This window comes from Aquarana catesbeiana, linkage group LG07 (assembly GCF_042186555.1).
Source record: "Aquarana catesbeiana isolate 2022-GZ linkage group LG07, ASM4218655v1, whole genome shotgun sequence".
In the NCBI taxonomy this organism is placed as follows: Eukaryota; Metazoa; Chordata; class Amphibia; order Anura; family Ranidae; genus Aquarana; species Aquarana catesbeiana.
This window is the reverse complement of record NC_133330.1, coordinates 235,393,346-235,412,705: the sequence shown is the minus strand read 5'-3', so window position 1 is coordinate 235,412,705 and position 19,360 is coordinate 235,393,346. Positions and strand designations below refer to the sequence as shown.

At 39.9% G+C, this 19,360-nt stretch overlaps 1 protein-coding gene across 2 annotated transcripts in view; it reads right to left on the bottom strand.

The window, feature by feature from the left end:
* The window catches only part of ARHGAP29 (Rho GTPase activating protein 29), a 226,620-nt gene that overhangs the window by 80,568 nt on the left and 126,692 nt on the right, over positions 1 to 19,360 (bottom strand). The window lies entirely within an intron of this gene.

Here is a 19,360-nt window from a genome sequence, read left to right as displayed (position 1 = left end):
TATCTGCTCATCCATACGAACAGCACCATTTATACAGCCATTATTGCAAAAAAAAAAAAAGACATGTTGCCGCCAAAGTGCTTGACCAAAATAGGGTTACCGATGCCATCACCAAGAACCCGGACCACACAGGGATACACTGGGGCCAGCCATGCGCACATGCCACGTATGGAGCATGTCTTCTAGAAGGTTTAATCATTAAAAAGTGTTACAGAACCCAGGACCCTGCATTCACTACATCTGGTCTCCCACAGTATACAGAACATGGAAATGCAATTATTTTAGTAAATACAAACTGCTAAATACCTTTTCTCATCAGCAGTATATAGCAGTTATGTGACTTTCGGTGTCTGGTTATAGCTTGTAGGAGGAGTTCTCATTCTGCTGCGATTGTCCTATGAGGCTGTAAGACCCCTGACCCTCTGTCTGGACAGTGCCGATTGGCCCTGTGCTGACCACATGCATTCTCCCAAGAAAAAAACAAACTCTCCAGCAATACACACAAAACTGAGCATGTGCAGCTTGCCCCCAAAGCTCTGTACTATCAGGAGATGGTTTGGGGACAGTGGAAGGGGAGGATCAGAAAAGACCGCATCAAACAGCCTTTTTACACAATGCAGTAGAGCTGCGCGATTAATCGTCAAGAATCGTTATAGCGATTTTGACTAAAGTGTTTCCCGATTCTTTCTATGCAAAGAATTCTCTGCTCTTCTGAAGCCACAGCCCTCAAAAGAAAGGAAGGAAAAAAAAACGGGCAGTCTGCTAAGAATCACAACATTCTTTATCAGTTGAACTTAAGTATAAACTTTGCAACAATTTGTCAATGAAATAGACTTCGGTGTAAGTGAAAAAAGTTTAACCACTTAAACCTCTTTCTGACATTTTGTTGGTTTCAAGTTAAAATCTTTTTTTTGCTAGAAAATTACTTAGAACCCCCAAACATAATAAATAAATAAATACAAATTCTATATAATTATAATACAATGGTGATCGTTGCAATATTTTATTTCACACTGTCTTTGCGCAGCGGTCTTGCAAATGCAATTTTTTGGGAAAAAAATTACTTTATTAAAAAATAAATAAATAAAGTAAAACCAGTAAAGTTAGCCCATTTTTTTTTTTTCGTATAATGTGAAAGATTTTACGTTGCGAGAATCGTGATCTTTTTATTCTAAGCAAAAAAATTGTGATTCTCATTTTGGCCAGAATCATGCAGCTCTACAATGCAGAGGATTTAATTCCTTAGGTTCCACAGTGAGCATAACAAGAATGCTTTACTGCATATTAGAGCTGCACAATTCTGGCCAAAATGAGAATCACAACTTTTTTGCTTAGAATAAAAAGATCATGATTCTCTCACTATTCACGACGTAAAATCTTTCACATCCACCATTTTATTCTCTAGTAGGGTCTCTACTAAAGGATAGATAGATAGATAGATAGATAGATAGATAGATAGATAGATAGATAGATAGATAGATAGATAGATAGATAGATAGATAGATAGATAGATGTGTGTTTGGGGATTCTAAGTAATTTTCTAGCAAAAAAAAAAAGTGATTTTAACTTGAAACCAACAAATGTCAGAAAAAGGTTTAGTGTTTAAGTGGTAAACTTTCCTCATTTACACACAAAGTCTATTCCTTTGACAAATTGTTACAATGTTTATACTCAAGTTCCACTGCTAAAGAATGTTGTGATTCTTGGCAGACTGCCTTTTTTTTTTTTCTTCCTTTCTTTTGACGGCTGTGGCTTCAGAAGGAGCACAGAGAATTCTTAGCATAGCAAGAATCCTGAAACACTTTTGTGAAGATTGCAATGGGGGGAAAAAATTGCGATAACGATTCTTGACGATTAATCGTGCAGCTCTACTGCATATACCGACTGATTTTACTGTTGCGGTTTACGAAACACTTTAAGGGTAGCTCAAGTCCAGCACTCCTTTATGATGGCACAGGATCCTGTCAGCAGATAGAGCCCACCATACTCTACTCACAAGCAGCTGAAACTGCTGCATTATAAAGGCTATTTAAATGCCAAATCTTAAAATAGTCAACATAAACATGTACACCAGACAAATCCTACAATTTGCCAAATATAGACATATGTCTGTATGTTATACTCTGAACCCAGACAGGGATGAAAGAACCAAGAGCAGAAACAAGGTAGGAGTTAAAAAAAAAAAAAAACACAAACTTTTGTAACCACAAAAGTATAAAAGGCTTACTCTAAATCATCTGAGCTCAAATCAACACAATTGTAGTGAAAGCAGGCGTATGGTGCTTGCACACAATATACCCATACATCAAATGTACTCTTAAGAGCAAAATTAAATGTAATTGCTCCTCTGTCAGTAGTGCACAGCAATATGATACATTCCCTTGGCAACGCGAGTTAGTAGCCTGATAATCAAGTTAGAGAAGAAAAATAAAGGCTTTGTATCAATTGAAGAACGGCCTTTCAATTTCGCTTTTAATCCTATAAAAATGACTCATGCCGTGTTACAATAGGTTGTTAGCCTTCCCACCATACTCTCTAAAGACTCCTCTTTAAAGTGGCAGGGGACTCACCATTGTGTCAATGACTACAGGTCATATAAAGTGTCCCTATGAAGACTAGAAATAAAACAGTGGACATCTCCGCCCACACAGGACAGCAATACAAGTCTTATTGGGCTGGACCTTTTTTTGATTTCACCCCAGGAAACAAATGAGGACAAAGATACATCAATGGAAAGGGTTACTCAAACCAAAGTGCAGGCATTTTTCACTGCCCCCTATGGGCCTGAATGCCAGACAGTTGTCAAACAGCTAAGAGGGGAGTGTTGGGAGCTTGCCCTTCACAATGAGGGCTCTCCTGCAGTCCATTCTTACTGGCCCATCCTATGAGCGACTGCCTTAATAGGAATGTGTTGAGGATACCAGCGCTCTCTACCAGCTAGGCATTTATACGGGTATCGGTACTTGTGAAAATGTACAGATACCTGAAACCGATACCTTCTGACTCGGTTCTTTCAGCTATTAGCGGGATTTCCCCGCTAACAGCTGAAATGTAAAGAAAAGAATGCCAGCAATTATTGGTCATTAAAGGGGTTGTAAACACTTTTTTTTTATTTTTTCAAACAAACATGTCATTCTTGCCTCCACTGGGGGAGGGGAAAAAACATGAGGGTTTACAACCCCTTTAAGGAGCGGAGCTGCAGCATCCTCAACAACCAATGACATTTCAGCTGTCAACAGGGAGCTTGTCTGGCCAGCGAGGAAGGGACCGCTTAGCTCAGCTTTCCTGCCTTCCTGAGGTGTTGAGCGGCAGACACAGCAACTTTAGAGGAGCGGATTCTGGCATCCAAGCTGCCTCCCGGGATCCTCTTTCACCTTTAAGTCCGAAAGACCTCCAAGCCTCCCCAGCAGCTTATCGACTTCCATCTCTTTGCTGACCGGTCGGTGGGACAGGCAAGATGGCACCGGCTGCATGCCTGAAGATATGGCCTGACTTCTCAGGACACTGGCGAGTTCTCTACCCTCACCATACGAAGTCACACAAGGACACACAAATAGTTCCGCAGCTTCTGGCTAAAAAACTGGAGGGGACTTGCTCAGAACACAGCACAGCCTACCTATTGATTCATTCCCTACTCCCCCCCCCCCCACCATGCTCTCACTTATCCCCCCACCCTGCCCTCACTTACTCCCCTACCCCCCCCCGCCCTCACTTACTCCCCTACTCCCCCGCCCTCACTTACTCCCCTACCCCCCCTGCCCTCACTTACTCCCCTACCCCCCCGCCCTCACTTACCCCCCTACTCCCCCTGCTCTCTCTTACCTCCCTACTCTCCCCCCCACCCTTCCCTCACCCAACTCCCTACTCCCCCCCCCCCCACTTTCTAAAACCACCCCTCTACCTAATCTTCCTAGGCAATAGGTATCGGTAATTGGTATTGGCGAGTACTTACAAAAAAGGATCAGTACTCATACTCTATTACAAAAATGGTATAGGTTCATCCCTACTTTAAATATACATTAATGTGTTGAATTGAATGGTGACGTAGTAAAAAGGAAACTGGAAAAAAAAAATAGTTTTGGACAGACTGGAGTAGGGTTAGGACCATTGTCGGGTTGTTTGTGAGGCATTAAAAACGTAGATGAAATGCCTATTTTTGAAGGTAGCGTGAATTTAGCCTAATAGCGATAATTCCATTCACTTCTTGTTGGCCATGAGGAACTCGCTTAAAAGTGCCCTGGTAGAAGTTTCAATCCATCCCCACTCTATAAAAAAAAAGAAAAAAGGTTTCAGACAGAGAAGTCTGTTAAGTGGTTGTAAAAGCTCAAAGTTTTTTTTACCTTTATACATTCTATGCATAAAAGGTAAAAAAAAACTTCTGTATGCACCACTGTTCAGGTAATCTGACAGCCCTGGGTGCTGGCTGTCAGAATACAATAGCTGGCAATTTTGACTTGTTCATCCATACTTTTTAGTGTGGTGGAGGAAACGGTCTGCATGTATCACCAGCTTTAGAAAACTGTTGTAATTTACACTGAAGAGGAAATCTGGGCTAGGGGTTTTTGTCCCACTTGGCTGAGGCATAAACGATTGCCTAATAAGTATGTTATTGTGACCAATCTGAACAAAAAACAGCACTCCAATGAAAACAAAAGAAAGAAAAAAGCAATAGGTGCTGTCGGTGCAAACAAAAATGTGTTAGTATGGTCACTAATCCACTAGCCCATTTCTAACAAAAGTACTACACAGCACTTGAAGTCCCTTCAAGACTGGATGAATCTTCCTACATGACATACAAAACACTCAGTGACATGAATACAAAGCCGGTCTGCCTTTCCTGTACACACATCTGTTTTAGTATGCCCATTGTTTTCATTAGCTGCGTTTACCAGGGTGGTTTTGAGGCCTCCTGAGAACAAACAGAACTTATGCACCTAAATATACTCTAAAAGAATGGTGGGAGTGGTATTTTTCTTCACTATGCTAAACATGAAAAACAGATACTTGTCTCATCTTTTTTAAAACTACAGTGCTATCGCACAAACCCATATTAAGCAGAAATAGCTGTTGAGATAAAGTTTTATTTACTGTATCTACAAATTATTATTATTATTATACAGTATTTATATAGCACCAACAGTTTACATGACACTTTACAACATAAAGGCAGACAATAAGATTACAATACAGTTTAATACAGTAGGAATCAGAGGAGCCTGCTCGTTTGAGCAATGAATAAACTTCAGTGCTAAATCACTGACACTCAAGATATATACAAACTTGTATGCGCTTGATTGTGTCGAGGTTGAATTTGTCGAATCATTTCTAAAGGCCAACCATAATGTATATTAAAATCTAAAAGGGCTATTCCACTTTCAGTTACAAACAGAAGTGAGTTTGAATTGGGAGATAAATGTGTACATTTTCACTTCACTTTCTGCTTCAGGATACTCCAGCATATATGAAATGTTGACACCAAAAAGTGCAGAAGCCCAATCCAGCACAAGGTCTACAGGTTTTCCAAAGGATTTCCCTGGTCCAAAGTTTATTCAAGGTCAGTAGGTTTTTGCCCTGGATGCACACCACCTGGTTCAACAAACCCTCCAGTATCAATGCCAACGGAACGCCAGAAGTCCTTGCTTAAGACAGGCTATAGTGACAGATGATACAGCCCAATACTGGCTCCTCCAGCTAAGCTCTTTGAGCTAGTCCTCATTATGGTTATCTAGGGACTGTGAACACAGGAGTGAGTATAGTTTATACACCCACATTTTATCTTTGCGAACTGAAAATGGAGTTGTCCTTCAAGACATGAAGAATGGAAGTGTAATCTGTTTATTCATTTTGTACATACAAGTCAATGAAATTGTATCATAATTACAATCCTCTTTAATGATTTTAGCATTAGTAGGGTATGCCTATATATGAACTGTCTACCTCCAACTATCTAGTTTAAAACCTTACTTGAAAGATTAAGAATGCACTCAACTCTTTCGCATTACCGGACAAAAAGACCAATATCACCAAATAGAAAAATGCCTCACATTGATAGACGACTGGATGATCACTAGCTCCCTCAAACTCAACAGATCCAAAACAGAGCTTCTTCTCCTACACGCAAATCGAAATACTGAAACCAAGACCCGTGGACACCTCCCACCATCTATCCTCCAAAGCACCAAAGCCAAAAGTATCAGAGTCATCTTTGACTCAAATGTCAATGGATGCACAAATAGGATCAGTAGTCAGCGGATCTCACCATCTTCTCTGCCTGCTACGTAGACTCATCCCCTTCATTCCAGAAGAAGACAAAGCAGCAGTAGTTGGAACAATCGTTAATTCCTGACTCCACTACGCGAACTCCCTCTACATAGGACTACCTAAATATCAGATTGCACGCCTACAACTCATCCAAAACACGGCAGAAAGACTGGTAACAGGAAAAAAAACCCCTGGGAATCCATCTCTCCGTCCCTGATGAGCCTACATTGGCTAACCGTAAAGAATTGGATCACATTCAAGACCCTCTGCCTCACCCACAAATGCATACAAGGAAACGGTCCTCAATACCTATGCGAGAAAATAAAACACTACACAGCTAATCGCAATCTTCGATCAGCGAACCAAAACCTCCTCCTCATTCCCAAGTCCTGCTACAAATCAAAGGTAGACCGAAGATTCGCAGTCCAAGGACCACGGCTATGGAACGTTCTACCAACTAACATCCGCTTGGAAAAAATCCATCAGGCCTTCAGAAAAAAAACTAAAGACCTGGACGACACAGGACAGATAAGCGCCTTGAGGCGATTCAGTTCGCATTTGCAGCGCTATACAAGTCTTTCATTCATTCATTCATGCAGTACAGTTAGCGAGTGTTGTCACCCTACTGCAGGGGTCTCAAACTGGCGACCCTCCAGCTGTTGCGAAACTACAAGTCCCATGAGGCATTGCAAGGCCGACAGTTACAAGCATGACTCCCACAGGCAAAGGCATGATGGGACTAGTTTTGCAACAGCTGGAGGGCCGCCAGTTTGAGACCTCTGCCCCACTGGCTAGATAACCAGGTTAAAGTAAAGGACAAAATCTTAAGGCTCCATGCACACTAGCATTTTTTTTAGCCTCCTAGAAGCGATTATTAGCATTTTTTTCTGCTACTAGAAGCTAAATAGTTTTATCCTATGTGCCCATGCACACTACTTTAGAGGTTATTATCATTTTTTTTGAGCTTTAGTGTCTAGAAGCAGAAAAAAAAATAGGTTTTGTAGAGTTTCTTGGAGTGTTTTTTTTCAGCAGAAACACTCCTAAACACAACGAATGGCATTTTTTCTAGCTCTTTTTCTTCTTTTTACGGCAAAAATGCTAATAAAATGCTAATGCTCCGATAATTACGCTATTACGAAAAAAAGCTTTTACCAGCGTTTTTTAAGCTTACAAAAAACACTAGTGTGCATGGAGCCCAAAACAGGAAAATGAATGTGGCCACTGCATAAATGGATTGGTGTTATATACTGTATACACACACTTTTTTTTTTGGGTAAAATTTTTATTCTTGGGTTTAGATGCACTTTAACGTTTGACAGCACAGTTGGAGAGCTATGTTCTACTATGTAACCATAGTGTTTCAGGAATGCCAGAACGGAGTGCATTAAGGAACATCATCCCTTACAAGCAGGCTTCAGATTTAGTATCTGTATACAAACACAAAAATATACATATTGGTATTAGCTTGGAGGTGGTCTCTGGTTTTATTTCCTCTGCAAATGTGGTTAGGTCATTTCTTCTATCTTTCATGTTTTGGATTTTGTAGCTCGTCTCGTCTTTTCAAGGCAAGACCTTTTTACCCCATTTTACTTTTTTTTTTTTTTTTTTTTTTTTTTTTTTTTTTTTTACACACTTTGAATCCCTGGGGTATCCACCATCCTCCCTCCTTCCTTCCTTTTTCTCCCTCTCTCGCTCTTCTGATCCTCCACTTTTCTTTGGGATGGGTTAATTGTCTGGGTTTCTTGCCAAAATGTTCATATTTTGACATTGTGTATCCTTATATAGGGGATTGTGAGGGCTCTCACATTCCTCTGCCTTTGGAATTTATTAGTATATGGTTATTACCATATATTTTTTAATTTGTGTTCACATCCCTTTTGCATTTTCGCGTTGTTCTATATTTTTGTTATTGTCCTCATGAAAATTTTATAAAAAATTGTATTCAACCTCAAAATATACATATCAATAATGCAAGTCTAATTCTTTCTAACTTCACATATAGCAGCAAAGAAAACAGTGGTGGTGCTAAAACAGCTTTTCATTCATTCCCACAAAGCCGTTACCACTATGCTTATTTTCTTCCCACTATAATGCAGCTTTCAGGAGGAAATGGAAACACTGCATACAAGCCAAGCTCTAATGTATCATACAATAGTCAGTTCTTTCAGGACACTTCCTCTCAGAAATATTTATGAAGTGGTAAGGAACTGATTTCGCTAGGAAGGACTTAAAGTGTAAAGATGGACTCAAGCAAAAGAAATATTTTATGTAGACCAAATTAAAGCAGCCCACTTTTCTACAACACACTATAAAACTAGACCATAAATGATCTGCAGACCTGAATATATATATATATACCTAAATAAATAAATAAATATATATACCTGAATAAATATTATATATATATATATATATATATATATATATATATATATATATATATATATATATATATATATATATAAATAAACTTTCTATCTAGGGACTGTGAACACAGAAGCGAGTATAATTTATACACCCACATTTTATCTTTGCGAACTGAAAATGGAGTTGTCGCCTTCAAGACATGAAGAATGGAAGTGTACTCTTATCTGTTTATTCACATTGTACATACGAGTCAATGGAATTGTATAATAATTACAATCCTCTTTAATGATTTTAGCATTAGTAGGATATGCCTATATATAAAATGTCTACCTCCAACTATCTAGTTTAAACCTTACTTGAAAGATGAAGAATGCAGTACAGTTAGTGAGTGTTGTCACCCTACTGCAGGGGTCTCAAACTGGCTACCCTCCAGCTGTAAGGAACTGATTTCGCTAGGAAGGACTTAAAGTGTAAAGATGGACTCAAGCAAAAGAAATATTTTATGTAGACTAAATTAAAGCAGCCCACTTTTCTACAACACACTATAAAACTAGACCATAAATGATCTGCAGACCTGAACCCAAACATATTTTTAGAAATAAACTTTCTATACAGTAGCAATGTTAAATTGCAGAGAAGAGGGGCTTCCATCACCCTAAACATTTGCTTTGTGGGTAATAAAGCTTTCTAAGCGCTCGGTTAACGTTCATTCACACCACATGCGATGATTAATCCATGGAGAAGGCACAAAGCCCTGTTTTCTAAAAATAAATAAATAAATAAATAGACAGGCATGCATATTAACACACCAAGTTGTGATATGTTGCAGCCATGCATGGAGTTAAAAAAAAAAAATGCACCTTACACAAAAACACACTACAATGCACAGTCAGTGCATGTTAGGACATACTGTATATGCTGGTGAGCGTGTTTGTGGTGTGAAACCTCAAAGTAAATGGTCCAGTACACACCCAAAATTCTAAGCGTTGTAAAACTTCCAAAACTTACTAAATGCCCTGACTTAAAAGTAATATAAAAAATAGTGGTACACTGAAATTAAAATTCAGGCGCCAAAACTGAAAATTAAGGATGTACTTGGCCGAAAACCAAAACCGAGACAGTTTTTCTTTTTTAAATGTTTTTAATTTAACGTGGCTGGCAAAAAACCCCTTCACTTTTTTACTAGCAATTTTTTTGTATACACAGACTGTGGCACACACGCAATGCACATTGTTCCTGTACCATCAAGATATTTCAATGGAACTGACTGCCAGGATAATAAATCACTGGCTGCCCAATGGTCAAAGAAAGATGACAAATACAACAGAAGCACTGGAGAAGATGGCAGAGGCAATGATGGGGGTGGCGAAGTGGTCATCGCTGGAGAAGGGCAAACAAAGTGCACTAATGACCTAACCAAGCCATAGTTAACAAAGAATTAGAATATGTTTACTTAAGTAGATCTATAGCCATTTTTTTTAGATTTAGGAGTAGGGAAATCAATGTCCCTTTATTCTGTGTGGTATATGCCCACACAGGAATTTCCCTCTTAGACAGTGGTTACCGAAACAGGTGTCCCCATTGAAAAACGTCCCCTTCCCCTTTCCTTTTAAATAGCTGAGAATGACTGTCAGACTGCAGACATTAAAGTAGAACTTTAGTCAGAAAATTAAGTCCTGCTAAATCACTTCAGGCTGGCCCCCTTTGCAGGTATGTAAAACATTAACAATAAGGGTCTATATGGTTTAAAATCCAGCAATACACTTACACCCTGCTCCGCACATGCTTAGTTGCTCTCCATTTTAGACACTGCTGAGTTTGTAGAAGCAGATCTGCCGACAGCCTTAAAAGTGGAATTAAACCCTCCTTATCCTTTAGGGCACCTTAACACTGGGGGGTGGGGGATGGCGTCAGCGGTAATACGCCGCTTTTTTTTTTAGCGGCGCTCTACCGTAGTTTTTGTGGCACTTTTCGGCCGCTTAAAAGAAAACCATAAAAATACCATAAAACTACCCCCTATTTTGTAGATGCTATAACTTTTACGCAAACCAATCAATATACGCTTATTGTTTTTTTTTTTTTTTTTTACCAAAAATATGTAGAATACATATCGGCCTAAACTGAGGGGAAAAAAAACAAAAAAAAAAACATTTATATATTTTTGGGGGATATTTATTATAGCAAAAAGTAAAAAATATTGCTTTTTTTTTCAAAATTGTTGCTTTTTGTTTGTTTATAGCACAGAGGTGATCAAATACCACCAAAAGAAAGCTCTATTTGTGGGAAAAAAAGGATGTCAATTTTGTTTGGGTGCAACGTTGCACGACCGCGCAATTGTCAGCTAAAGCGACACAGTGCCGAATCACAAAAAGTGCTCCGGTCAGGAAGGGGGTAAAATCTTCCGGGGATGAAGCGGTTAAACTGCAACTGACATGGTGCTGCACATGTGATCAGTTATAACACCAGTCATCTGATGGTTTGACAGTTTGATTGAGGACACAAGCAAATATGACAGTTAGTAATCCCGGCATTCCAGGAATGTAACTTTTTTGAAACTGGTAAATCAATGGGTTTAGTTCCACTTTATGATTTACTGCAGTTTGGGGGCTTCAGCCTCCAGCAAGAAGCAAGTTGTTATGGGTAAAGTTCTCCTTCACTAAAACTTCCAGATTTTCTCCGCATTTTTCAAACATGGATGTCTCAAGTCATAATGCCTTTGAGTACAACATTGTTAAACTTATTAAAGGGGTAGAGATTTTTCACTCTGCACGGAGAAATTTCTCAGCTTCGTGAAAAACAAGGCCACATGAATATTCACTTTGCAAAGAATCCTCTACAAGTAAAAAACTAAAAACTTTTACTTGCACATGATTGGATGATTGAAGTCATCACAGCTTCACCTTATTCATTAAAGCGGGACTAAACCCTCCTATCCTTTACAGCCAAGGAAGCTGTCTCTATTTGATCTGCAGTTGCCATGGTGCTGCACTTGTGATCAGTTATGACATTAGCCATTTGATGGTGAGACAGTTCAGGTGAAAGAAAAAACAACGGTGACAATTATAATTCATTGAATGCCTTGAATGTAACCGTTTTGGGAAACCGTTAAACTGATGGGTTTGGTTCTGCTTAAAGTGGAACTTTACCCATAACAACTTGAATAAAAATTATTATTGTTGACTTGAACTAAATTGTTATTTAGCAAGGAACATACATTCCACATTAATAATTATGCTACCAAATTTGTGTGTATTGCTCCTGTAGGCCTGGAGGCTGCCATTTTGCTGCAGTCCAGAGCCCCTGAGCAGCAGTAAATTTATGTTGTCAGCAGATCAGCCTCTACAAATTTGGCACAGTGCCTAAAAATAGAGCGCAACTGAGCAAGTGCAGAGTAAGGTGAGACAGTGTATTACTTGATTTTAAACAGTATAGGCACTTGCTAATGTTTTACATAGCTATACCTGCAAAAGGGGCCAGCCTGTCATCTAGCAGGTCTTAATTTTCTGACTAAAGTTACACTTTAAGCGAAGTAAAAATTTAACTTTGCAAATCTATCATACACTACTACTCCTTTAAAAAAAAAAAAAAAAAAAAAAAAAAAAAAAAAACAATCCCAATATCATATACAAGCAAAAGATATCAGATACCAAAATAAAATCAAAATTTAGATTTTTGAATTTGAATTTGTGGGATATTTTCTCTTCTAAACACAATATACAGCATGACTTGTAAAAGTGTTATTGGCTTGTTAAAACAAATCAGTGTGCCACATACAGTTGTGCTCACACGTTTGTACAGTAGCAGAAATTGTGACATTTTAGCAATGATATTAAAAATATATGAGTGATCATGCCCAAAAACTGTCATTTAAGGATAGTGATCATTTGAAGCCATTTATTATCACATATCTGTTTGGCACCTTTTTAAATCATAATAACCCTGGAATGTTTGGCCTTGGTACAGATACACAAGGTAACACAAATTAAAATAGCAATTAAAAAGGTTAATGTCCCTCATACATGTTTTTTTTTTAAGTGGTTGTACACCCTGTACAACCACTTTTACCTACAGGGAAGCCTCATTAAGGCTTCCCTGTAGGTGCTGGAAATATCTCCTAAACCACCACGGTTTACGAGATATTTACAATAAAGCTGTGCACCGATGTCTACAGGGCATGTGCAGTTTAGAAAGGGCACATCATGCAGTTTCTAAAGGGGTCATGCCGTGACTGGCAGCTCCTGCGCGCATGCGCGGGAGTAATGTCACGCGACTCCGGCCAGTCACAGAGTCGGAGTTTGCGGCCCCGGAAGGCAGAGGGGTGAAGATGGACGCTCGCTGCTAGTGGGGACAGTGGTGACATTGCAGGCTTTGGTTTTAGGTAAGTGATGCATAGTAGCCCATTATGCTTTACCTTTGCAGGGAAATAAAGAGGAAGTAAAACCCATCAGGGTTTACTTCTTTAAATAGCAATTAGTGTCTATGAATAAATAGTCTATGAGTTTGTTAGCGCTCACATGGATGCACTGAGCAGGTTGGATAGTGAGCCATGGGGAGCAGAAAAGAACTGTCACTAGACCTGCATAACAAGGTAATGGAACTTTCTAAAGTTAGTAAAGGATATAAAAAGATATCCAAAGCCTTGAAAATGCCAGTCAGTACTGTACAATCGCTTAAGAAGCGGAAATTCTGAGATCTCCAGATAGCAAGCAAAGGTCAGGTAGATCAAGAAAGTTTGCACCCACAACTGCCAGAGGAATTGTTAAGGATACAAAGAAAAACCCACAGGTAACCTCAGGAAAAATACAGTCTGCTCTGGAAAAAGATAGTGTGGCTGTTTTTAGCACAATATGACGATACTTTAACAAAAATGAGCCCTGGTCAAGCTGCCATAAAGAAGCTTTTACTGTGCCAATCACACAAAAAAGCATGGTGAGGCATGTCAAAGTGTTGTCAGACATATCGTAACCAGGCTTTTATTTTCTGCATAGAAACCAATCTGCTTCAAGATTTTTGCTAAAGTTTAATTGATCAAACTGAAGCTGAATGGATACCATGCAGCCACAGATGCACCAGATTTTGCACTCCAGTTTTAGTAAATCAACCCCCTTGTGTTTCTGAATAGCATGAGAAAATGCAGTCGCCACAGTGAGGTGGCACAATAGGAATCATATGAGAAGAAGCTGCAGTCCAACCCAGAAAATCTGCCTGCATTGGTTTTAAGGTAAACCCAGAAATGGGCTTTAACATGAAAATGCAATGGGTCCTCCTGATAAGAGCACAGATGTAATGTTTCCCCAATAGCATTAGCCCTTTACTGACCGATTTTTTTATTGCTTTAAACAACTGTTCTCTAATAAAACAGCAATTACAAGATAAAGCCAACATAGAACAAAGGCTGATTACATTTACCCCCTCCCCCCCCCAGTCTGTCATCGCCAACAAAGCAATCTCTAGTTCCACATATCTATAAAAGAAAAAATGTAGACCAAACACGTGCTGAAATACAAAATAAAACAAAATAAACTGGAATTTGTAAGAAATTAGATGTTGACATTCTTTAGTGATTAGGCCATTTTATTTGGCAGGACTGGGATCATATCCAAAAGGAGAGTTTCCACATTGTCATTCATTATTTATTACTGTGCTTGTATTTCCACACATATGTTCACCAGTTTATTGAAACAGAGAATTTGGAGAATCTCTAGGTGAGGTCCTATCAAATCATCAAAAAAAAAGTGAAATGGAAAACTACATAATATGCACAGTTCTGTACGCAGCAATGAGTTCCAATATTTATTGGATACAAAAAACGTACAAAATTTCTGCTAACACCTTTCATCCAACCCTTTATCTTAGTTAATGATTAAGGCCGTGCTCGTCAGCAAACAAACAGTCTGATGTAAGCTTTTGTGTATTTAATAAATATCTAAAAACTCAATGCTGTGGGCAGGACTGCACATTACACATTTCGTGAGTAATCTGCCTATAGACTGACAGTAAGTAAATGTACATGATTTCTTTTGGAGATCGAACCTACACCTCTAAAAAGACAAAATACTTAAAGCCCAAGTTATACATGGACAAACCACCTAAAAATACATTCTTAGCAGCCCTTTCCACTATGCCAGCGATGCTGTGCCTCATCTTCTAAGTTCAAGGATGATCAAGGGGCAATTGACCCACTCAGGGTAGATTTAAACGTGTCTAAATTTCCCTTTCCTCTGAAGCCCGATTTGCATCTGGATCGCACTTCAGAGAGACTACTGACAGATGGTGAGGAAGCAATGCAAAGCTTCCCTACTGCCTGTTTTAATCTCATTTTTGGCAACAAACAATCTGCTACCATGTGCACTGCATGCGGTTGTGGGGCCATTTGCAGCGCTTCCCCAATTGCTTCCATAGCTACGCTAGGTAAACTTTGCTCCTGGGGGTGGCGGCAGGGGGTAGTTAGCAGCCAGGTGAAACGCACATTTTTGCACTCCTGTGATCCGGGCTAAATCCTGCTGTCAACGGATGTCACAGTGCCGGTCCAGGCTGGGTAAAGATCATGACCTTATGGGCAAGATCCACTCAGGAGCCTGGACCGGCACCTGGCTCAGTGAGCCCCTGAGAGAATAATCCATTAACTCCTGCTCCACCCCCCATAGCCCAGGGGCAGAGTAGAGAGCTGGAGACTGATCGGCAGGGAGAACAGAGCAATCAGCAGTGTTTAATCGCTCAGTTCGCAGCCTTAGAGACGGCGGGGGACAGATGCAGCATTGCATTGATGTCACCTAGATATGATTATTTTTTTTCCAAACAAAACCCCATGCTTCTCTTAAGTTACATTTTTTTCCAGCACGCTGGACTTTTTTTTAGTGGTAAACACATTGCTCTCAGAAAGCCTAAATTTACTGTGGTGCACAATTTGTGTGACACCGGCTACACAAGGTGGCAAGCAGATATTGTTTAGCTTGAGACAATTTCAATCCAAAAAATACCCTTAGAAGCACTCTTGTTCTTTTTTCCTTTCAGCTCTCAGTGGATTGGAACGTTTAGCTGCCTTGAAGGATCTGTCCTGTTTTATCGGTGTGTGTCCCAGCTAGGGGGGACTCATCCATGTATCTGTCCTGGTAATCACTGCCACAGAAAGTGATAGGAAATCCAACATATTTCAGAGAAAGAAAAAGAAAGAACAAATGAAAGAGTATAGGGCACAAACATCCAATGGAAACACCTGTTCCAAAGAGAAAAAAAGACCCGGTTGTGTACAACCAGCCTACCCATACACAAATCAAAATTCAAGAAAAAGAAAAACGAAAAGCAAAGAAAAAACGAAAAGCAAAGAAAAAACGAAAAGCAAAGAAAAAAACGAAAAGCAAAGAAAAAAACGAAAAGCAAAGAAAAAAACGAAAAGCAAAGAAAAAAACGAAAAGCAAAGAAAAAAACGAAAAGCAAAGAAAAAACGAAAAGCAAAGAAAAAACGAAAAGCAAAGAAAAAACGAAAAGCAAAGAAAAAACGAAAAGCAAAGAAAAAACGAAAAGAAAAAAAAAAAGAAAAGAAAAAAAAAAAACGAAAAGAAAAAAAAAAAAAGAAAAGAAAGAAAGAAGTATAGGGCACAAACTTCCAATGGAAACACCTGTTCCAAAGAGAAAAAAAGACCCGGTTTCTGTACAACCAGCCTACCCATACACAAATCAAAATTCAACTGGCCCCTGCTGCATCGGTCAAAGTTCGAAGGTAAAAAAAAAAACCTTCTGTGTGCTGCAGCTCCCCCCCCCCCCCCAAATAATTACCCGAGCCCCCTCACGATCCAGCGATGTCCACAAGAGCCTTGGCCGTCAGGGGACTTGCACTTCTGATTGGCTCCCACTGCTGTCAATCACAGCCAGTAAACGAAACAAGAGACGGAGGTGGCGGGGCCGAACCGCGGCTCTGTGTGAATGGACACACAGAGCAGCGACTCGACTCGGGTGCCCCCATAGCATGCTGCCTGCTGTGGGGGCACCTGACAAGAGGGAAGAGCCAGGAGTGCTGCCGAGGGACACTAGAAGAGGAGGACCCAGGTCACTGTGTAAAACCACGGCACAGGGCAGGTAAGTATAACATGTTTGTTATTTTAATGAACAAAAAAATTAAAGCTTTACAATCACTTTAGGTGAAAAATACAAAACAAAAAAAAAAAACAGATGGGGTTTTAACTATCCTCTTGTCTATCCAAGAAAAACCTGTGGCTTTAGATATACATTCATACTGGCACCCAACACCATCTCTATTCCCTGAGTGTCAAAGAGGTGGGCATACTTTAAAAATGAGTGCACTTAAGCAAAAGAAAAAGGATGATGGTTGGGCAGATAAAGAACTAATGGACTGTAGTGTGTCTGTCATGACAATATGACTGTTGCCACTAATGGACCCTAAATCTGAAAATGCTAGTTGCATGATTGTAACGATGATTATTTGGCTTCAATAATTTGTAAGTAATGAATACAAAACAAGCATGCAGAGCAAGGTGGTTAAAAGTCCCCATTCTGTATGCTTTTTTCAAGTCAGTGGCTCAAAGTAATGACAAAGGATTATAGCAGGACAACCAGGCATTCATTTTGCCTATTTGTGGCTTGGGTTGCTACTGTGAACAACTGTCACCAAGACTGAAGTGAGGGAAATTGTGAAATTGTTATCACTGCAAAAGAATAGAGGGGAAATCTTTGAATTAAACACTTCTAGTAACAGTAACTGCTTGAGAGAGGACTTAGGCCTCATGCACATGAGACGCTGTTAAACTCGCGTTCAGAGGCAGTTGGAAGCTTTTTTCAACTGCCCCTGAACCCATTCAATGTTATCCTATGTGTCCATGTACACAGTCCCGTTTTTTGGCGTTTTTAGGCAGTTGCGTTTAACCTTGTTTTTCCAGAAGCAAAAAAAATGGGTTCAGACGCAAACGTTTTCCACGTTTCAGATGGCAAACGCGGCTAAACGCCGGTACCGCGTTTAGCAGCGTTTGCGTTTATAAGTGTTTTTTTTACAACCCGAATTTGGGTCCACATATCTCGGGACCACTTGGAGCTAGGAACCCCAAATTTGGTGTGCTAACACAGTTGGACTAGCACTATTAACATATCCAAATTTGGCGTTCCTAGCACTAAGTGGCCCTGAGATATGGGGCCCCAAAGTCGGGTCACAAAATATCATTCTCTGCTGCAGAAGTGCTTGACATTTTGCGACCCGACTTTGGGGCCCCATATCTCGGCGCCACTTAGTGTTAGGAACCCCAAATTTGGATATGTTATAGTGCTAGGTCTACTGTGTTAACAAATTTGGGGTTTCTAGCACCAAGTGGCCCCGAGATATGGGGCCCCAAATTTGGGTCACAAAATGTTATTTTCTGCTCTGCAGAAACTTCTAGACGCAAACGCGGCTAATCGCTGCTAAATGCAGCGTGCAAACGCGGCAAAACAGGCGTTTCTAAGCACCGGTTTCAGCTTTTAAAAACATGTGTTCAGCAGAGTTTGCACTGGCGTCTCGTGTGCATGAGGCCTTAGGAGAGATCTATGACTTCCTGTTGTGTCTCTGGGACAGGAAGTTAAAGAAAATCTTTTTCAAGAGTACATGCTATCCGACTCTAAACAAGGTTTTGGCTTTAGATATATTTTATTTAAAGTGGTTGTAAACCTCAGACATGAAATATGAAAGAAAGCATATCCCGCTATAGTGTGTACCAGTCTCAATCCAGAGCGCTGTCATTTCTGTCTGCTGCCTCATTCTTCTGCTATAGTCACTTCTGACAAGTTTTCCTGACACAAAAAGGTAAGAAAGTGACAGGGGCAGGAGCACCATCACACACCTTGTGATTAACAGCCTTAGCCCTGTTCCTGTGTGAAAGAGGTGGTCCCTTTCCTTCCAATCAGCTCTCAGAGCTCTCCTCACTGAGCTCTGCAGAGGATAACTTCAGCTCCCTGCCCCTGCTTTCTGAAACATCAGATAAACAGATACAACTTATGTAGGGAGGATTTGTTACATCTTCACTTCATTGGGTATATGTAAGTGTTTACAACCACTTTAAAAGAAAATCAGTTGGTCCTTACAGTCATTTAGTGCCTCTTAGCCCGGCTTTGGAATTCTAATTATTTTGTCTATCCCTGGAAACAACTAACCAAAAATAACTAATGGGCTACTGTGCAAGCAAAAGATTAGCCAATTGTGTGTAAGCAAATGATCAGACAACAGGAAGAATGACAAGCCGGTAGCAAACGGCTCACTAGTAAATACAATTTTCAAAAGATGCTTTTACTATTCTAACCAAGAAAACAGATTGAAAAAAAAAAAAGACACCACGAGTAGAGATTTGGCTGCCCAGATGTCTGAAAAACAGCATGTGCCAGAGGTGTGCGCCCGGTCAGGGTGTGTTTGGTGTATAATTTTCTGTGTGCTCTCAAAACATACAAAAATGTAACACTCCAATGCACATAAACAGAATGTCTGCAACAGCCTTTTAATTCCAGACATGGCCCATGAAGCCATTATTTTCCAGTTTATACACGACATTGCCACAGAGCTGTCCATTCAGATTACAAAAAAAAAAAAAACTGTCCTCCCATGTTCCCACGAAGCCTTTTGTAAAAGGATGTAGTCACAAGGGAAGAATGTGGATTTTGCCTGCAATCTAGAAAGCATGATCTAAGCCTAGAGATCCCCGCAGGTTGAAATGGCCACATAGCACTGTCACACATTCTTCCAGCCTCCAACAAGAAC